The sequence below is a fragment of the Dryobates pubescens genome, chromosome 22, assembly GCF_014839835.1.
Source record: "Dryobates pubescens isolate bDryPub1 chromosome 22, bDryPub1.pri, whole genome shotgun sequence".
Classification (NCBI taxonomy): domain Eukaryota; kingdom Metazoa; phylum Chordata; class Aves; order Piciformes; family Picidae; genus Dryobates; species Dryobates pubescens.
In genome coordinates this window covers 10,829,227-10,848,691 of record NC_071633.1, presented here as the reverse complement: position 1 = coordinate 10,848,691, position 19,465 = coordinate 10,829,227, and the positions used below count along the sequence as shown (strand labels likewise).

The window sequence follows — 19,465 nt, the reverse complement described above, 5'->3', positions numbered from 1 at the left end:
CTTTCTATAAAAAAGACAGAAAAAGAACATTTAGTAAGGACAGTCAGAAAAAAAGTTTGAACTCGGACAAAAAGCTAAGTTTTTACACCTGGAGAAATAAGTTGAAGACTTACTCTGCAGAGGAGTTAACCAGAGTCAGTCGTTCAAAGTTTTAAAACTTCATAAAAGATAATAAAGGGGCTGCAGGACTGCTTTCTGCAAGTAGAACAAGCAACAGTCCCTCTAGTGGGCATCAAACTGCAAAGCTGACTATGCCATATTGAGTAAGAAATCAACACCTTGAGTACTGTTCAAGGCCTCTCAGTTTAGGAAAGATGTTGAGTTGCTGGAAGGTGTCCAGAAAAAGGCAACAAAGCTCGTGAGAGATTTGGAGCACAAGCCCTATGAGGAGAGGCTGAGGGAGCTGGGGCTGCTTAGCCTGGAGAAGAGGAGGCTCAGGGGAGACCTTATTGCTGTCTACAACTACCTGAAGGGAAGTTGTAGCCAGGTGGGGGTTGGGCTCTTCTCCCAGGCAACCAGCACCAGAACAAGAGGACACAGTCTCAAGCTGCACAAGGGGAGGTTTAGGCTGGATGTTAGGAAGAAGTTCTTCACAGAAAGAGTGATTGGCCATTGGAATGGGCTGCCCAGGGAGGTGGGGGAGACACTGTTACTGGAAGTGTTTAAGCAGAGACTGGATGAGGCACTTGGTGCCATGGTTTAGTTGATTAGATAGCATTGGGTGATAGGTTGGACTCAATGATCTCAAAGGTCTTTTCCAACTTCGTTAACTCTGTTCTATTCTAACTTCTTTTTCTATCAACCAATTGATTGTGGTGCTATGATATTCTGCCCCTGCATTACAAATATCAAACAAAATTAGCATATGCAACCCTTTATATGTTATTGAAGGAGCTGACCCCAAGAAAATGTGTAGGTACATTACATAACACAGACCTTGGTGTATAACTGAGTTAAACTCTTAGCAAAACTCTACTAATTATTCATGGTAAATCAGTCTCATATTTTCTATAGAACCCGCATTACTAGTTGCACAGGAAGATGTACCAACCCTCTGCATCATGTCCCACTTCAGAATTTATCATAAGGCTCCATAACCCTTCATGAGGTTCCCACATCTGTATACATGGCAAGGATGTCAGGGGAGCACAAAAGCTCAGGTTTATAAACAACTGAAAGTGCTCATTGCATTGCATATACACTCAGCTACAGTTTGAAGCTCCAAACAAAGCAAATGAACTCTCTAAAAGTGTATTAATGCAGGCACAAATAAGTGGTTACAAAGCACAGACCAGGTTTAGATCTTGGACAGGTGACCACCACAGAAGACCCCAGATAAGGACATGTCTATTCTAAGCCTCATGAAGACATTCTTAATCAATTCCTCACCAAAAGGTGAAATATTTTGCTCAGACTGGCCCCAATGAAACAAGAGCCATCCCCACCTTTTATTTTTTTCTCCCTGGACTTTTTTATGAGCATATTAACACCTCAGAACACAATGTGGGATGAGGACAGAATTTGGGATCATAAACAGCATACAGGCTGAAGAGCTGATATTGTGCTAACTACAACGTCATGATTACACTGTGATCAAAAAGCATCAGAAGATGTATCCTCATGGCCTGCAGAGAGCCAATCCGTTACTCACACACAGCTGATGTTTAGTTTCTTATTTCCCATACACTTCCCAGTTCTGACTGGTTGAACTCCTTCCTTTCTGTGCTCTGCGGTCACAGGCACAGGAGGCAGCAGCCACGTGATGCATGCAGGAGCAGACATGAACTGCAAAGGATGAGTGAGCAGCAAGAGAGCCCTCTTGCTCCCTCCAGGACACACCTGGATTCTCTGCCCTTGAGACTGGAACAGGAAATATGAGATGCTCTCTCCACAAGCTGCGTGGTCTGAGGTTCTTTACTGAACTCTTTCCAAATCAAGCAGCGCTCATCAGTAACGAGAGGAAACAAAAATCAGATTTGCTCCTAAATAACTCAAAAAAATAAAATTTCCCATTCAGTAAGTGAAAACAAAACATCAGCATTGGGATTTAAAAAGACAAAACTAGAGATGAGCTACAGACTAAGCTGCCCACAAAACCAGCACAGGTATCTGGTAGGCATAAACAAAGATTAATCACTTTGTCAGTTTCAGTAATATTTTCTTTTGCATTTTTTAAAATAAAATAAAGTTCCACAAAAAAAATACTCATCAAATTATTTATGATTTTTTTTCCCCTCCTCAAATAAGTTTCTACCTTCAGAAAGGCTCCTGCCCCTTTTCCATAGCAGATGGCTACCTTATTTCTCTTCCTCTTGTCTCATCTCTACACCACAGTTACTATCTTTCCAGGGACCTCAACAGATAAGTATTGTTTCAAAGACAGATAAATTTAAGAACCAATAGCAAAAAGTGAAGCTTGAGTATCCTGTCCTAGTACCTTTTTAACCCAATACCATGGAAAGGCAAGTGCCTGCAGCTCATGCTGAGCTCACTGGGAGAGGCAGAGAGCTAAGCAGCAGCACTTCCTCATCATCATGCAGCAACTTGCAGAGGTATGGAAATCAGGGGAAAGGCCCAACCAGCTCAGAGTGTAAGCTGCTACAAAAACTGTGCTCTTCACTCTTTATTTAATAGAGTGCCAGTACTCCATATGTTTGCACAGGGCATTCTGTGACTACCAGGGGAGACAAGACAATGATATATAGGACAGCAGCCACCATACTCTGAAGGAATCCTACACTACCATTGAGTTCTGTGAATTAACAGTGCACAGCACTGGCCTTTATTCATTACACTCCAACATAATGGCATAAGAGCACAGCAATAAAGCAAGTGGTGCAAGATAACACCTCTGACCCAAAAATCATCATTCAACTGAAGAGAACAAAACTTCCAACTACTTCAGTGGCACACTAATTTCAATTTTGCTTCACTGCACCATGTTTTGTTGATTGTACTGTAGCAGTTGTTTAAAAAAGTATATAGCAGTCCTGCAAGCAACAGCAAAGGAGTTGACCCAACATGTGAGCTCTCCAGCTGCAAGGGGATGGCACAGCTGTATGTCTAAGATCAGTCAGCTCTGAACAGATTTTCTTCCCCCATTTTAGCATCAGATCCATTGCTCACATTATTTCCACAACTCTCTCTTCTAGCAAGAAAATTAAAAATTTCCATGACCTCTTTAATAGCCCAACAAAGATTACGTTTGAAGCACTGTACTGATTTCAATAACCCAGGGAAAAGAAAGAGGGGGGGGGGGGGGGAAAACCAACTGTGTGCATATACTCACACACATGCTATAAGTATATAGGAAATGACTAATCATAGCTGTGCACTCTTTGAGATGCTGCCAATCCCTTCATGGCCCTATATCCCATTTCAGTTTGATCTCATTCTGCAAATGAAAGCCTGCCATACTTGGATCTGACCCTGACATCTCAACTGGGTGCAAGACAGCAATTTGCAGAAGTTGCTAAGTGACTCCATGAAACTGTGAGGATTCCTATACCCATGGGGTCGTGACAAGAAGCTAACACACATTCAATTCCCGTGCAAACATTCAGAAATAAAGTGGCTTAATTTTGTGGCTATTATTATTTTAGGCCCTGATTCAGCAAAGCACTTTAACATTGACTTCAAAAGAACTTCAAATGTGTTACAATATTTTACCAAAGTGGTGCTTTAGTAGTGTAGTATATTTCATGAAAGAGGGACAGAACATTTTTACTTGGTAATTAAAGCTTTAAGATGTTGCTTGGTGATTTAACCAGGTTTGCTCCCCACACTAAACCTCTTAATGAGGTTGGAAATCTGCTGAGCAATAAGATGAACAGCTCCTTAATAAAACAAATTTAAACCTCAGCAGTGTAGAATTAACTCATGTAAATGCCTGGTTTGAGAATTATCCATACCTATGGTCTGATTCATGACAGGAGACACATATTACAGCTCACCCTGCGAGGAAAGCACTGCAAAGCCAAACAAGCCATACAAACTGGCTCCAGGCCCAAGCAGCCAATTCAGCCAGCCCTCAATATCCCAGTGCTGCAAATCGTGTCAGATGGCACCAGGCCAAGACACAGAGCCAAGCCATAGCGATAACCAAAAGTGGGAACTTCATGTAAGTAAGTCCTTCTGCTCCTTAACCCTCCAGAGCCAGCCCTGTCTGCAACCCATCTGCATGCCCGTCAACACTCTTCTGTGCCTGGCCGTGCTGTATCTCAGGCATGCCTGAAAAGGAAAGACAGGAAGCTGTAGGAACAAAATCAATGGAGGGAAGAAGCCCCTGAGAGGCCACTATTTGTCCTGTCTTCACCAAACAAGACAATTTTTCCCTTTATAGGCATCAGTCTCTTCCTATACCTCTTTTTACTGTATATGTCTCCATCAAGCATGGATTTATGCCCTAAGAAGAGAGGCAAATGAGACAAGCAGGCTTCTCCTGGGAACTAACCATATCAGGAGAGATGTCAATGAGTTACTGGAAATTCCACAGGAATTCTGATTTGACCCTACATGAATGCGAGATATCTCCATTTGTCTTAGTTCATTATTTACTTCCAAGTAAAACCCCGAAGGACAAGTTTCTATTGCCCTTGTTTACAGTCTACATCCTGTGACACAAGATGCTCTACATGAAACTAGAAGACAATTTAAAAAACAAACAAACAGATCCCCTCACACCTGCATCTGCAATGCAAGTGGGATTCAAGAACATAACTCTGGCAGGACTAAATCTTGTGCGCATCTGATCAAGTGCTAAAAAGTTCTGACTTAGTGAGAACAGAGGGACAGAATCCTTCTCAGAGCACAGATCCTTTAAGTCAAATTCCCACCTGAAAAGGCACTTTGCAAATTATTGTTCAGGCAGCCTCTCCTGTACTTGTATTCAGATAGTGGGGCAAAGAAAGTGAGGCTGTTGGGAACCCTCTCTATTGTTACATTGGCTTTACGGAGCTAACAAAGGGAAGAGGATCTCTTAGCAAAGCAATGGACACAAGGACAGGTACATTCCATAATGCAGTGCTGGTTTCTGAAGCAGAGTATGGATGGTGGATGGATTCTCTCCATCTTTGCCTCCACTGCAAAAGAGCTCTTAATTTTAAATTCAAAATGGAAAATATGAGGGTCTAAGGCTGAGCATCCAGTATGATGTCACCTTGTTTACATGAGAAGAATCACAAGCAGTAGTGCTGTGCACTCTTGGAACTTCTGAATAAATAAATAGATAGATAAATAATGACAACATGTCTTGTGATTTCTTTTGATCATCAGCTATGAAAGTTCACAGGAAGTTTATGCAACCCCCTCTGACTGGATAGATCTTATCTTCTAAAGACTATTAGCCAAGAGACTTTAAGAAGAAAGTGCCAGCCTGATGTTCTTTTGGACAAAAAGCAATGACTTATCTGTGTGCTAACTACTGCAGTTGGCTTCCACCACTTGAACTTAAGGAGAAACTTCTTTGAGGGTGACAGAGCACTGGAACAGGCTACCCAAAGAGGTTTTGGAGTCTCTTCGGCAGACTTTCAAAACCCACCTGGACACATTTCTGTGCAACCTGATCTAGGCAAACTTGTGTTAGCAGGTGGTTAAACTAGATCACTTCCAACCCCTAGCATTCTATGATTCATGGCTTCACAAAGCCAGGTGAAGGTCACTTCTGTGCAGTTGCTTGGAAAAGAGAAGTGGCTTTGTGCATGAGGCCACACAGCAGCACCTCAGAAACCATGCAGTCAGTGGAGCTCCAAGCACCAGGCTCTGGCTACCTGCCCTGATATCATAGTTAGGATATGGAAGGCCAGCTGAACTCCAAGGGAACTTTTTTCTTCCTGGCAAATAATTTGGGCATGAGAAACAGCTGAAATTAAGCTTTCCATCAAGCTGTTTTCCAGTGCCACAGAGGAAAAGAAAGTCAGTGACAGCAGAGGGACTAGGACGAGCTTGTGCAAAACAAAGGAAATCCAAAGCCAGCCCATGCAAACAGTTCAAAAACATTTTGTGAAACTATATTAGTTTCTCAGTACCTCAGTGCTTCCTGGGTTTAGAAATGGAGTGTGGTACAGAGATGCCCAAATGAGTCACAACCACGCTAACTCCAGAACTGGAAGCAGCACAGCCCCAAGAGCACAAGGCAGTGCTTGAACTACTGCAGCTGTATTGTTTTGGAAGGGTTTGTGCCTCCACACAGTGCCCCACTGCGCTGTAGGGCCATGCAGACCTCCTGGAGTCAGCTCCAGGGCTCTCTGTGCTGAGCTCCATTGTGAAGCACATATCCCCTGAGCAACATACTGCAGACCACAGAGGAAGCCAGTCCCAGCGCTGGGAATTCAGCTCCCAGGCCCAAGCTCCAGATGAATGCCTTGAAAGCAAGGGTATTCCTCCTCCTCCAATTCTCTGCACTCTTCAAAACAGAGTTGGAAGAAGTTTCTGAAAACAGCTTCACATCCTTGGAAGAACTCTCCAGATGCCTCCTTTTAGGCTGCTGGGGACCCACATACCTATCTGACTCCTCTTCATTACACTAATTGTAGAGGCTATGATTGAAGGAAAAAAAAAAAAAGGGGGGGGGGGGGGAGGAAGGGGAGGGGGCAAAGGGGGGGAGAGGAGAAAAGGAAAAAAAACACCACCACAAAACCAACCTCATATTCTGCTTTACTCTCATCAAAGTAGATGGCTCAGAAACAAGATTTTACCTCTTGCCATGCAAAAGCATGATTTCTTCTTTTAATTAAAGTATTTCCCATTTTAGAGACAAAAGAAAAGCAGAAATCAACTTCTTTATCTTTTCTTTTTTTGTTCATCAAACTAAAAATGATGGAACTTGGGGAAGTACCAATGCTTTTCTTCTAAGTCTGGGAAAACTATACAGCTTATATAGGCCAGGACACTGTTATAGATATTTTTTCCAATAGAAAACTGGATAAGGTCCATGTAGTCACATGATGTTCCTCATTGCTATGTACATTGCTTTAAGGGGATGGACAACTCCCTGGAAATACTACTGCTTGCTGTTCCTACTATGCAAATGGTGAAATCCCACAACACAAGTTGAGTGTTAGCAGGCAAAGACCACACACCAGAAAGTCTGCAAAAGACCTTGTTGCCAGTGAAGAAGTGCTGGCCAAAGCTCTGCTAAAAGCCTTGATTTCTAGCTAGCCCCAATTTGGCCATCACAGCACAAGCACTGAACACTGCACCCACATCACCACCTGAACGTCTACAGGGGCTGGCCACTCACAGCTCACTGCAGAGTTATACTGAGATTTTAAGATGGAACTTACAGCTGTTGTTACCTTTGCAGCTGGGTGTGTGTATGTTCGCTGCAAACATGAGTTAGTGCCTACAGTGCTGGAAGCAGCTTATGGAAAGTCTGAACCATAGTATTCAAATCATCAGAAGCATGCATCATAACTTGCTTTGGGGAAAATTCCCCATTCAAGAACAGACATGCTGATTACAACTCCAGTTTTCTGATTTCCTGACATGTGAAATTCCCCTCAGTAAATGTGAGAACTCTGTGATTACTGAAAGCATAAAGCAGCACTCTTAGTTTGCCAGAAAGAGCTGATAGGGCTGGGGTTTGGGGTTTGCTTGTTTGTTTTGCACATAAGGTTGAAACTCTCTACTCTGCTTCCTGTGCAATGTGGCAGGGCCTATCAAGGAGCCAGAAGAATCAAAGGTTGTTCTTGATTTTGACGCCATCCAGTTACGTGACCTTGTATAGCTTTCTCCGCCTAGCAACACGATACCTGCTTGGCCCTCGGAGGCGCTGAGAAATCAAAAGCAAGCAGGATTTGAAGAATGCAGTAAGTCGCAATCTCACCATAAACTTCAAACAGTACACATCTTTGATCATGTTATACAATTCTGCACATTAATCAGTCTCCAAGGCTGTTCCCAGCTTCTTCCTGTGCTTCACATCTGTGCATTTTTGATGCTCACTCCAGCCTGAAAAAGTCCAAACACGGTTTCTTCCTCATCCCAACCACTGAAATAAGACTCTTAGCGTACAACAAACACAAATGTAGTCCCGAGCCTGATTTTTCCTGCCTGTGTATGACAAAGCCAGAACACTCAAAACTATTAGATACCTGCACTGCAAGATTTTTTAATTTTTTAAGAAACAGTGGCCATTCAAAATCCTCTCCATCCAGCTGCATTCAAAACAAGCTGCACCACACCTGCCTTGCAAGGTAACCACAATGGTTAGAAATTCCACACACAATCTCATGGTTTATCACTAGTTTCATCTCTGGTTTACAAAGGTGTGAACCTGAAGCAAATCTTAGTAATTCTAATACCTCACATCTCCTCTAGAGTGGCTCCCAAGTGTAATTCACGTGGCTTGTGAACCAAATGTAAAATGAGCAGAAGCTTGCCACCCCAGTTCCTACGCATCTGAGACACTTATGGAAAGCCAGCAGTGCAGCACAATCCAAAAGACAACATTTTGTAAAGCACAGTGCCATCTTACATCCATTTGGAATGGCACTTCCATACTTCAGGATATATGGCCCTCCTCTTCATGAGCCACAGGTAACTGAAACAGCTTTCTGCCTTGGTTTCCCTATCTCTAAAGAGTTAATAATAATTGCATCTATCAGAAATAGAATAAATTTATGAAATATCACAAGTTTGCCACAGGCTGCTGGAAGGAAAGCATCACTGCACTGAGAGAGAGGATGGTTGTATCTCTTTTTAAATTTAACCAGATTCCCACTACTAAGCCAATTTAGGAGGCTCAGAATCCTCAGAAACACTTTCACTATACAATTTTGAAATCACAAGCTGAGCTAGGCAATGAAAAAGAAGTCATGCACTGCCATGCACACACAGAGACGAAGAGTCAGCTGTTTGAATGCTGTCTACTGGATGAAAGAGCACATCTGTTAAACAGAAGAAGGTGCTAAAAACCCCCATAGGTAGCACAGAGCACCTCGAAAAGCCAAAAGAACTACAGGCATTTGAGGTGGAGAGTGGAGCAAACCACTATGAGTCATGGGCTATAAGTCTAGTCAGTGAAAAGTCTGGCAGAGGTGTGCTGTCTGAACATCCCAAGAGATTTATAGCTGCTTATTAAATCATCTGTTCCTGTTAAAGCCAAAGAACCTGTATATGTTCCACTGGATTTCACATCTGCTAGAAAGAACCATTAATAGAGACTAGAGGTTTCTTTCTATAGGGTAAGCCATTCAAAAGACTTTAAGACATCACTTGTGACAAGAAGTAAATTCTGCACAAGCTGCAGGAGGGTTTGAAACCTGTGGCCTCAGGACAGCTTTCCCTCACCAGTGCCTCTGGTCAGCTTGGCTAACCGTCAAAACCAGACAGGGCTTTTGGGCAAGAAGTAATTTCTGCAGAGGAAAGGAAAGGAAACAAGTACTTTCTAGGGAAGAAAGTTCTGTTGAGGAAACAGTTGTGTCTTCAGGAAAAAGACTTCTGTTGCTTGAGGCAGGGTTTGTGGAGCAGGTTCATGGAGTGTGCTGACACAGGCATAGTTGGTGCCAAAGGGCTTGTCAGACTCCTTCACACACAAGTTGCTAAGCTCAGGAGCTGGAGGGAAAACACCACTAGCTTTGCAGTTCATCTCAAACCACAAAGGATAAGGAAAAGCAGATGAGCATAGCCCTGCTCCACACCTGAACACTGCTGCTTGAGCACTGGTTAGTTCACAGAAGAGTGCAAAAAAGGATGGGTAGGGCTGTCACTTCAATCCACCCTGTTCAGCTAAGCAAGCTATTTTGTTATCTAATAAGGCTCCTTGGGGCTTCTCCACCCCTACCGTTCACACACATCCACTGAAAAAAATTCTGTGCAGACAAAGAACTTTCCTTCTCCCATCTCCCCTCCCCTCAATCTCACTTTGTTTTATTCTTTCTTTCACCCTTAGGTACATACATGACTTAACTCTCTAAGATAACCACCTCACAACGGTAATGTGCAAAGATCATATTAAACAGAAGCCATTTGCTGAGGTATACATGGGCTGAATGTCCTCAATTCCCAGAAGCTAGGAAAATTTGACACTTTAATTAACCCCTTAAAATCATCAAAAATCTAGGCACACTTGAAAATACAAAAATACTGTATCTATGGCTAGCTCAGTGCTGACACTGGAATACAGACATACTTTAAAAACAGAGAAATGCCCTTCTGGGTCAGACCAGTGATGCATCTAGCTCAATACTGCACCTTCAGAGGCAGTCAAAAGCAATGCTAGTCAGGGCTTGCCCAGGAACCTAGCTGCTTTCAGGCCATTTTTCTTTGTCCACCTGAGATTGCAGGCTGTGGGTGAGCAGAGCTGAAAAGCAGCAAGAGTTGCAAAATGTTGAAGAGAGCATGTCACTCTCCTTGTACCAGTAAAATGCTATTTAGCGTGCAAAGTGAAAAATGACAGAAAGCCAGGTCCCAACTGCCATAATTAGCTGAAAAGTCAGCAACCTGGAAGTCTGAGAACACAGTAATAAAATCGAGACCCACACCAGCTTCCACACAGGATGCCCAAAGCCTGCAAGTGAGGGAGGCCAGCGCTGCTAGACCCGTGGGTGCAGTTGTGACAGATTTGCCAGCACACACTGGATGGGGGGGACAAGATGGGATGGGTTGTTCAGCACATTTCTCTTTCATGTTTTTGAATTGCTGCTTTGTAAAAGTCAATTTGCTAAAAAACATGACAAGATAATGGTAGGTCTGCTGAATCCGCACAGCTGTGCTATGCCAAGCTGATTTCTGCAGTAAATCATGTGCACTCTCAAAACACAAAGGCAGGGCTGTACAGCTCTGCAGAATCATTTAAACTGTATGTTAATTTCCACCCAAAATGACAAAATGTCTCTCAGCCCTTGTTTCTTCTCTTTATCACCTCTGTATTGAACTGTCTTCCCTTCAGCATGCTGAATCAATGCAGAAGAAGCAAACATACATGGTGAGTCTGATCTCCCAGCAATCTCTGAAAACCTGAGTCAGCACAGCTATGCTCAATAGGCTGCTGTCAGGCTCCTACCCTACTGCTGCACAGAACCCAACCATCAACAGAGCCAGTAACTAATTTTCTAGGATATCAGTTGGTCATCAACACATTGAGGCTGGTTTAGTGGTTTTCCTCTTAAAAAACCACTATGAAACAAGATGGGACCAGGGTGGGGGTGGAATAATTATGACAATATCCATACCCAATACAGTAATACCACATCTCAGCCCATACAGGGTGAGGCATGGTGAGTAAGGCTTATCATCCCTGCAAGCAGGCTGCCTAGCAGGCTTGGGAGTAGTCACATGTTACAAGACTCAGATGGTGGCATGGAAACTCAAGAGCATTATTCAGTCCTGAATAATCATATTCATATCTTCTGACTTGGCCCTCCTTCCTTAACAGGAGGCAGCTATGCTTGTTAACGGAACTTCCTCGCTCCGTGTCAACTTTGTCCCCAGTGCCACGCACACAGCAGCACCACAACTCACCATAACCTGTGAACTTTGAGCAAACTGCAATTTGGGCCAGCTTAGTCCAGATCAACACCACTGTTTCAGTGGATGTCGCACACACACAAGATACCTCCTCAGTGATCCAGTCACAAAGTTTTTCCTTCACATTGCCAGGAAGGAGGAGTGATCACTGCATTTCACAAGCACTGGAAGTACACAAAAATTGCTGTCCATTCTCACCAGAGGAAGTATCATATGAGAACAGTTGTGAGGACTCCAGCAGCCTTTCAGACCAGCATGAAACCTGAGCAAACCCTTAAGCAAGCTGCTGGTCAATGGTAGGCTTTCAAGCACATGCTCAACTATTTGGCTGAGCTGGAATCATTTTCAGGTGTGGGATGCAGAATCCCACTTAATGGTTGCTCCAATGACAGACTAAGAAAGTATTCCTGATATCTAATAATGCAGGAGTTTATGGAGGTGCATTTTTCTTCCTTTTGCAGAACCTCATACTCATCTATTTTTTGAAAGCAATTGTTTCTTAAGTGTTCCTGTGCCCCTCATCTGCAAACGCTGAGAGAACAGCTTCCTGCCACAATAGGAAATGGTTTACACTGATTGAAGGTATTTCTGAACCCCCACCAGTTCTGCTACGTAAGGAAAAAATAAACAACCACCAAAAACACTCCAGTGTAATGAAAACCCAAGAGAATTTGATAGTCTTCATTCTGCATCTTCACTGAGAAACAAGGATCTTTGCTTTCTCTTTCAGACCATCCTGTTATTCACACAGTGAATTACAGACCTAACCAATTCTATAAATGGTTGCTCCCTGAACTCATGGTTTTTAAGTTCAGGTCAAAGGAAAATCATTTGCATGCGAAGCATGACTCTTCTTTGGCAAAGTAAAGCCATTGTGATTCCCAGCAATGTTACATTTAGCTTATTTTAACTGTCCTGATCTGCTGCCCCTTTTCCTCAAAATCTTGGAGTGTTAGATGTCAGAAGAAAAAAGATTCTGTATTTGGCAGTTAGAAAGAAAGGTCACCTGGAGGTGAGCTCAGCGCCAGGAGCCAGGCACTGCTATCCCAGTTCTCACGCAGCTTGCACTGCTGGCCCACAGGTGCACATTGCATCAGTGCAGGTGCAGCCTGTTGTCTGCTGTCAAAAGCATGGGCAGAGTAAGACCTTCCAAACCCTAAGTGTCAATGTTAACTAGGTACCACCAATCTACCAAAGTTACAGCAAAATCTCCATGCAGGGTTGTAACTCTTGTTTGCCTAATTCATTGGATAAGATAAAGTTGTAGTTATTGATAAACCAAATTATTACCATTTGTAGATGACTAATGTTCTTCTGATGCCCATAAAGTTGTGACTACTAACTGCAGACTAAGATCATTGCAACTACTCATGCCCTGTAAAAGCTTTTTTAAAACAAAACAAACACATCTAGGGCAATTCAAAGCAATGCAAGGGAAACCATACTAGCTGTCTACAAAAATAGAAACCTATCAAATACAGGCTAAGCAGTTAGCTGGGTAGTATCTAACTTTGAAGTCACAGCTCATGGCTACAATTAGGCAAAGTTTTAGATGCTCAAGTACCTGTTTACACCTGCTAACCAGGTGCTGAAATGACAGACAAGAAATTCTACCCACAGATACTTGAAGGCAAAAGATTGTTCCTGTTGTTAACGTGCCCACAAAACCACAAGGACCGTATCAGCTGCTGGGTTCCAAAGCTGACCCAGAACATGCAATCATTTAAATATAGACAGCATCCTGGTAATCTGCCCAGTTTTAAAGCTGTAACAATGCAGCCAAATAACAGGCTATCCAAAAACCAGGCAGCAGAGCAACTAGCTACACCCCACTCACGCAGTTATTACTGATGCAAAGACCTTCTTCCTTCATGCCTTGCTGCCTACATTGGCAGACAAGTTTCTATGAAACTTCAAAACCTGGACGGGCTTTTAGGGGCAGGGGGCTCAGAGGCGTGCTGGATTTTTTGTTTGGTTGGTTTTTCAAGAGTTCAATATTTTCAGCCTGCTTGCATTCTATCAAATAAAACCAGATAGACGTTTGCTCAATCAGACCTTTGAGGGTCTGAAAATTAAACTTCAAAGCAATTTGTTCCAAATTAAAAACCTCAGAAGCAAATTAAGACTAGTCTCATCTGGGTGGCTGGCAAGAAAAATAAGAAGTTGGGGGAGGGGGGGAGAAGGAAAAAAAAAAAAAGAGAGACCCTATGCACAATCACATCTGATTTCCTGCAAAGCTCTGCTCTGAAAAGCAGGTGCTAAAGGAGGGAAGTGCCTGTGTAGCAAACAACGCTGGTCAAAAGATCTCTCTTCACCTTCACTGTTGACTTTATTGCAGTTACTGGAACATGAGCAAAGTGGAGAGCAGAGTCATAAAGCTGTACTATCTTGATGAAGCAGAAAGTTTCCAGCTTATGAGTTAGACTCTCATTTTTAAAAGAACACAAATGCAGCAAGATTCTCTCTGAAAAGTGATTCTTTTTTTCTCTTCCCCCCTCCTCCCTCCCACCTCCTTCTAGTAAGATTTGTCTTTAGACAAATTGCATACAGTATGTACAGTCCTACTTGGCAAATTTTGCCAGTTATTAAAAATCAAATGCCAAACAAACAAGAAAAGAAATCCAGTTTTGATGGGTTGGTTTGCCATGCCAAGGCCCCAAGCTTTCATTCTCAGGGATTTGCAGAATTATTTGTTTATTTACACAGAGCTGGAAATATTAACTACCAGATTCTCTTCTGACAAGATCTTTGGCCATGCTAAGAGGTGGTAGCAATATTAAATATATTTTAAGTGACATCAGCAGGAAAGTAACTGTGCTGTAAATAATAAGGATTATGGGTTGGATGGTCTGAGTTAAGACTGTTAAAGTGGCCAGAGCACCATCAGTCCTGGATAATCATACAAGGGAGGAAGGTGGTGAATCATCCACTCCAGCTGCCGAGAGGTTTACCCTGGGACTGCAGTGGACACCAACCTGCAGGAGACAGCAGCTCCAGCCCATCAAGACCAAAACAAGTTCTCAGTCTGCCCCTCAGGAAGTGAAATGTTGGACTCCCCCTTGCTTCATCTTGGGCACACTCACAACTCACAATTAGGCCTTCAGAAAGGAAGCCCTACTGCTCCTTACTTGCACTCAGTAGCGTTCTATTCCCTGAGCTGTCTCACAGAGCCCAGAAGGACTTCTTAAACAGGAATTAAGACATGTAGTCAGCACACAGTGTCTGTCCCACAGCAGAGCAGCCATTCAGATCCCTAACAGCCCTTAAATGCCCTGATCAGCTTGACCTGAGACCTACATCAACACAGCTGCTGCCTAAAGGATCAGTAGCCCAGTTTAAGCTCAGACTGAGACATGCTGCAGGTTGGCCCACCCTCACCCCTGTCCTTGCTGGCCAAGACTTGAACTTGGTCTCAGCTCTTTCCTTTGCATCTGCCCATTGATCACTGGGCTGCCAGTGAAACCTATCACTGTCACCAAACTGGTCCCACTTGGGCACTGTGGAACTACACCACAGTCAGTGAGAGCACTGTCCTGCTTGTGTAGTGGTCACCCTCAGCTCCTAGTTCATCCTGCCTCACAGGACAGCCCTTGCTCTCTGATCCCAAATAGTACTACACACTCCACATTCTGTTCCATTTGCTGGTCATGTCCCAAGCATCACAGAATAACCAGCAGGGGTGGCATTAAAGGTGAACTTTGAAGCAAGGAGAAGTATCAGAACATCTTTTCCAGAGGCATTCAGCATATTGCTTTTGACCCATGGAAGAGCTTGAGCTGCAGCAGTTATGCTGGTATCAGAGTAGTTCTAGGGAACTGGTTTTCCTGGTGATGAATTCCAGGGTAAGATACTGCTCTGGTTCAGGCAGAGTTCAGATCAACCCTACTTACACAATCAGATGTAGTGAACAGGAAAGGCACTTTTGCAAGCTAGCATCTTTCCTTCAAACAGAAATACTGCATCACAGAAACATAAAATTTCCTGCTCACAAAAAGGACTAAGATGTAAATTCACTTATTCACATTTAGGAAGGTTCTCAGCTATGCAGATCTTCCTAACTAATCCAAGGGCAAAAACCAAAAACTTTTAAAATAAGTTTCCTGTCCCCATGGAAACAAATTACCAAAAGCTTCTGCCATTTTCACCAAGTGCAATGTAGCAGCAACCTCTTTTGCAGCCCCACAGCATCAGTTACACACTTGAAGAAACTCAGCTCTTTGAAGGAGCTGGGCATCAGTCATCTGGAGAAGCCAACAGGATTTTGATGAGCAGTATCCTGAAGTTTTTACAAAAACACAGACCCAGGAGGAATGCCTCTCTGAATCTTCTGCTGGCATTAGCCTTGCATGAAATGAAACAAAAAGGTTTTCCCCAGACATGCTTAAGAACGAGAACAAGAGTTACAGCAGGTTTTGCTCTCTCCCCTTAGGCACCCTTAGGCCTCATGCACAACAGCTGAGACTCACTAGCTGTAATCTCTTTAAAACTATTGCTGTTGATGCGGTTTCCTTTGACCAGGGAGGTCAAGGATATTTTTTGGCCAAGAACTTTAATGACCTAACAGCACTATAGAGACAAACCTTTTTCAGCTATTTGTCTGCATTCTTTGGCTATGAGGACATGAAGAGGGGGAAGCACTGAACTATGTAAAGCCGTGAAGGAAAGAGAGACATTCCTCGCTGCAAAGCTGTTCAAGTTAGCATCTCATTTATATTCTGGGATATAAACATAACTTCTCTCCTATATGCAGTGAAGATTCCCATACATGATTTTTTGAGACAATGCTGGATAAACCTGCTTAGATCAACCCAGTCACCCCACAACTTTTGAAAACTTTTAGAGGGTGACATATTTCACCACTTTTCAGTAGATTGCTTATAAATGGATGAAGGTTAACATGCATTTCTCCACTTCTTATATATGCCTTTTTCCCATCAAAATGGGACATTTGTTATTGCTTACACACACATAGTTTATGCATATAGGAAGACCATGAAATCTGGCTTTGATCACTATCTAGTGCTCAAAGACAACACCGGATTATGAGTAAAGGTAATAAAAATCAGTCGATGGAAAAGACATACAAGGAGGCCATGGACTTGTTATCAGATAGCATAACATGGACACTGAAGATGGGTATAAGAGACAAAATGCAAGGAAAAGTAGATTAAGTAGGAGGGCAATATGCTATCCAGATTCCTGCCAATGCCAATAGGAATGAGAGAGATGGATTAAGCCAGCCAGGCCTATCTCCAAGCTAAAATCTCCAGTGTTCCCAAAAGAAAATAGAAGTGCATTTCTCTGTCTTATTCATGCATACTTTAGAAGTCTCTGGAGACCAGAGTCTGTAACAATAAAACAAAAATGTCAAGAGAACAAATAGGGCATTGCATCTCTGCTGTTTGTTAGAGGAAGGCTTCTTCAAACTTGAAGGCAGCACTGTGTTTTCACTTCATAAACAGCAGAGTGATGCAGAGCAAGCATTGTCTCTTAGAAACACCTAAAAGAAGACACAGTATTACTTGGCTTGGATCAGTTCCTCTCTTTTGAAAACTTCTACATGAAACCTATCCTGCCACATGTATATCTTAGTATTTTCCTTCCATCTATTCTGTAGTGTCATAACAGGTACATTGCTAAAAATACTAAGAAATAACAGGAATACATTTTATTGTTTATAATATGAGAAAATTAACTCCACCTCTGCTCCCAAGCTCTGTTATAATCCAATTAAGTCAGAATGGTTGATTATTTATCAGCAGTGAAGAAGTTAATGTTTTGTTCTCATTTACAGTGCAAGTGTTTAAAGCTAAACAGAGACCTATCTTTCCTTTTATTTGAGCAGAAAAAAATTCACTGATATTATTTATCTACATACTTTGTTTTGTTTGGAACTGTAAGTTTAATTTGTGAGAGAAAATAATAGTGCTTATGCAAAATGGTAAAGCAAGTACCTTGACTGAAGTAGCTCTCTGTGGCCTGAAGACTCAAAACTCCAGCTCCATTTTTGGCATATTAGCCAGCTCTAATCAAGCAAATAATTTTATTTGCCTCTCTTTGATTTTTTTAATCTACAAAAAGGAGATACTGGCCAATGTCATTCAAGGACAGTATGATATTCATAGTTTCATTCTTTTATCTAATGTCTAAATGAAACCAAAAATGTCTCTGTTGCACAATAAGCCAGTTGTGTGTTTGCTCATAAAAAGCAGTTACTTGGTTTGATTCTGTTTCAGTTGGGCCTCTAGCCCACTCTGGCTCCTTAGGAAGCTCTCCTAGCATCCACTTAATTCCACAAAATGTTCAGCACCACCAAAACAGAGTATTTTAAGCATGCTTCATTCAATAAAAAACTTCCAATTAACTCTAGTAATGGCTCCAATCAGCTTTGCCAAGCACTCTGAAGAATTGCAATGAAAAGCACTGAATTAGAGCTAGGTAATATCACTTGTGAAAGTATGACCTGAAGTCTTCAAAATACATAGAGGAAACTTCCTTATGCCTTTGCTGACTTAAATACTGCCCTGAGTCATGTGATATTCCTCAAGGAAGACTTTCAAATCATTTAACAATAACCTTGCAGCACCTTCAAAAAAACAAATACTGAGAAGTGGGCGCTCACAGAAATTGCTTTACCTGTGACTGAAACACAGCAGTCTGGAGCAGGGCATAGTATAAAGCCACAGAAGTGTAGAGGGCACAAAGGAAAAGAATATTATTGTATCCATTTGGAGCAAGAGGGGAAGTCTGTGGAGGCAAAAATGCAGTTAACTAAACCAGAATTTAAACAGCATCCTGTGTTTGATGCCAATTTGGTCAGAAATAAGACATGTTCCCAAATTTGGTAATCTTCCAAGGAGGAGTAAAACCCAAGAAGTTTCTGTAGGGGTTGGTAAAGGCAGAAGGGAAGGCTTTTTCTGGTTTGATTTACTAGCTAACTTAATCTGTACTGTTTATGATTGTTTAATAGTGTTAGTGGGCTGAACTTATGTTCTCTTTTGATGACACTTTAATGTTGCAGGGCAATCATTATTGCATTCCTGTGAGCTCAGAGTGACTAGAATGGTTGTTTGTATCTAAGAGATGTAGTAATTCCTCAGGCAGACAGACACAAGTTAAATCCAGCACCTGATCCACATCTCATTTGAAAACCATAGTCTTCCACAAGGCTGTGCCCACAGCTCCTTGCTGGAGCACTGATACATGTCTTCTCCAGTCAGGGGATAGATGTCTTACACAATCACAGAACCAAACATCCTCTTGGGAGGTCTCCTACCCATGTAGCGAGCCTTTCCCAGTACTGTTTAGCTCATGAGAAATTGTTTAGTCAGAAAGCCTTAGAGGACCTTGAAAAAACTAGTTTCATATCACACGCCTTGCTTTGCCAAACCCAGCAGTCCTAATTCAGAGGCAGATTCCACACTGCATCCAATCCTGCTGAAAAATGTACATTCTCCTGTAGGCAAGGGTAAAACACTGTCGCATTCAGATTTCTTACATCCTCTTGCATTCAGTGAAATAAATACTCCAAGAAGCAAGGGAGTGGGATACAGCCTACTTTTCTTAATCAGTCTTTCAAACAGGGTTGCAGAAAAGACACATTCAGCCCTCCAGTGAGACAGACCACTGCAGGTGGTCGTCACAAATTCCAACCAGGAATGTGCTCCTTGCAGTACAGCAATCCTCCAGGAGCTGCTTTCTAGACAAAAGGAGCAGAAAAACAGTCCTTTAAAAGCAGTGGTTTCCTTACAACTATACTTCCAGGTGGACAATAACTGGGCATTACTCAGCCTTAGAGATGGATATATAACCCTGATCTTGTTAAGTATCAGCCATGGAAAAACGTGTGTTTGCCCCAGCTTCTCTTGCTGTTGCTACTGAGTGCAGTACAGAAAGCAATCAACGAATCAGGTTTCTGAAGGGGAAACAAAACCACTGGGAAAATCTAGCTTCCTTTTCACCTTGTTGGAAAGTTTTCTCTATTTCTTCACTGCCC

General features: G+C 42.5%; 1 protein-coding gene across 1 annotated transcript in view; it reads right to left on the bottom strand.

Moving 5' to 3' along the window:
- The window catches only part of DENND2B (DENN domain containing 2B), a 124,733-nt gene that overhangs the window by 94,193 nt on the left and 11,075 nt on the right, over positions 1 to 19,465 (bottom strand). The gene's annotated exons all lie outside the window — the stretch shown is intronic.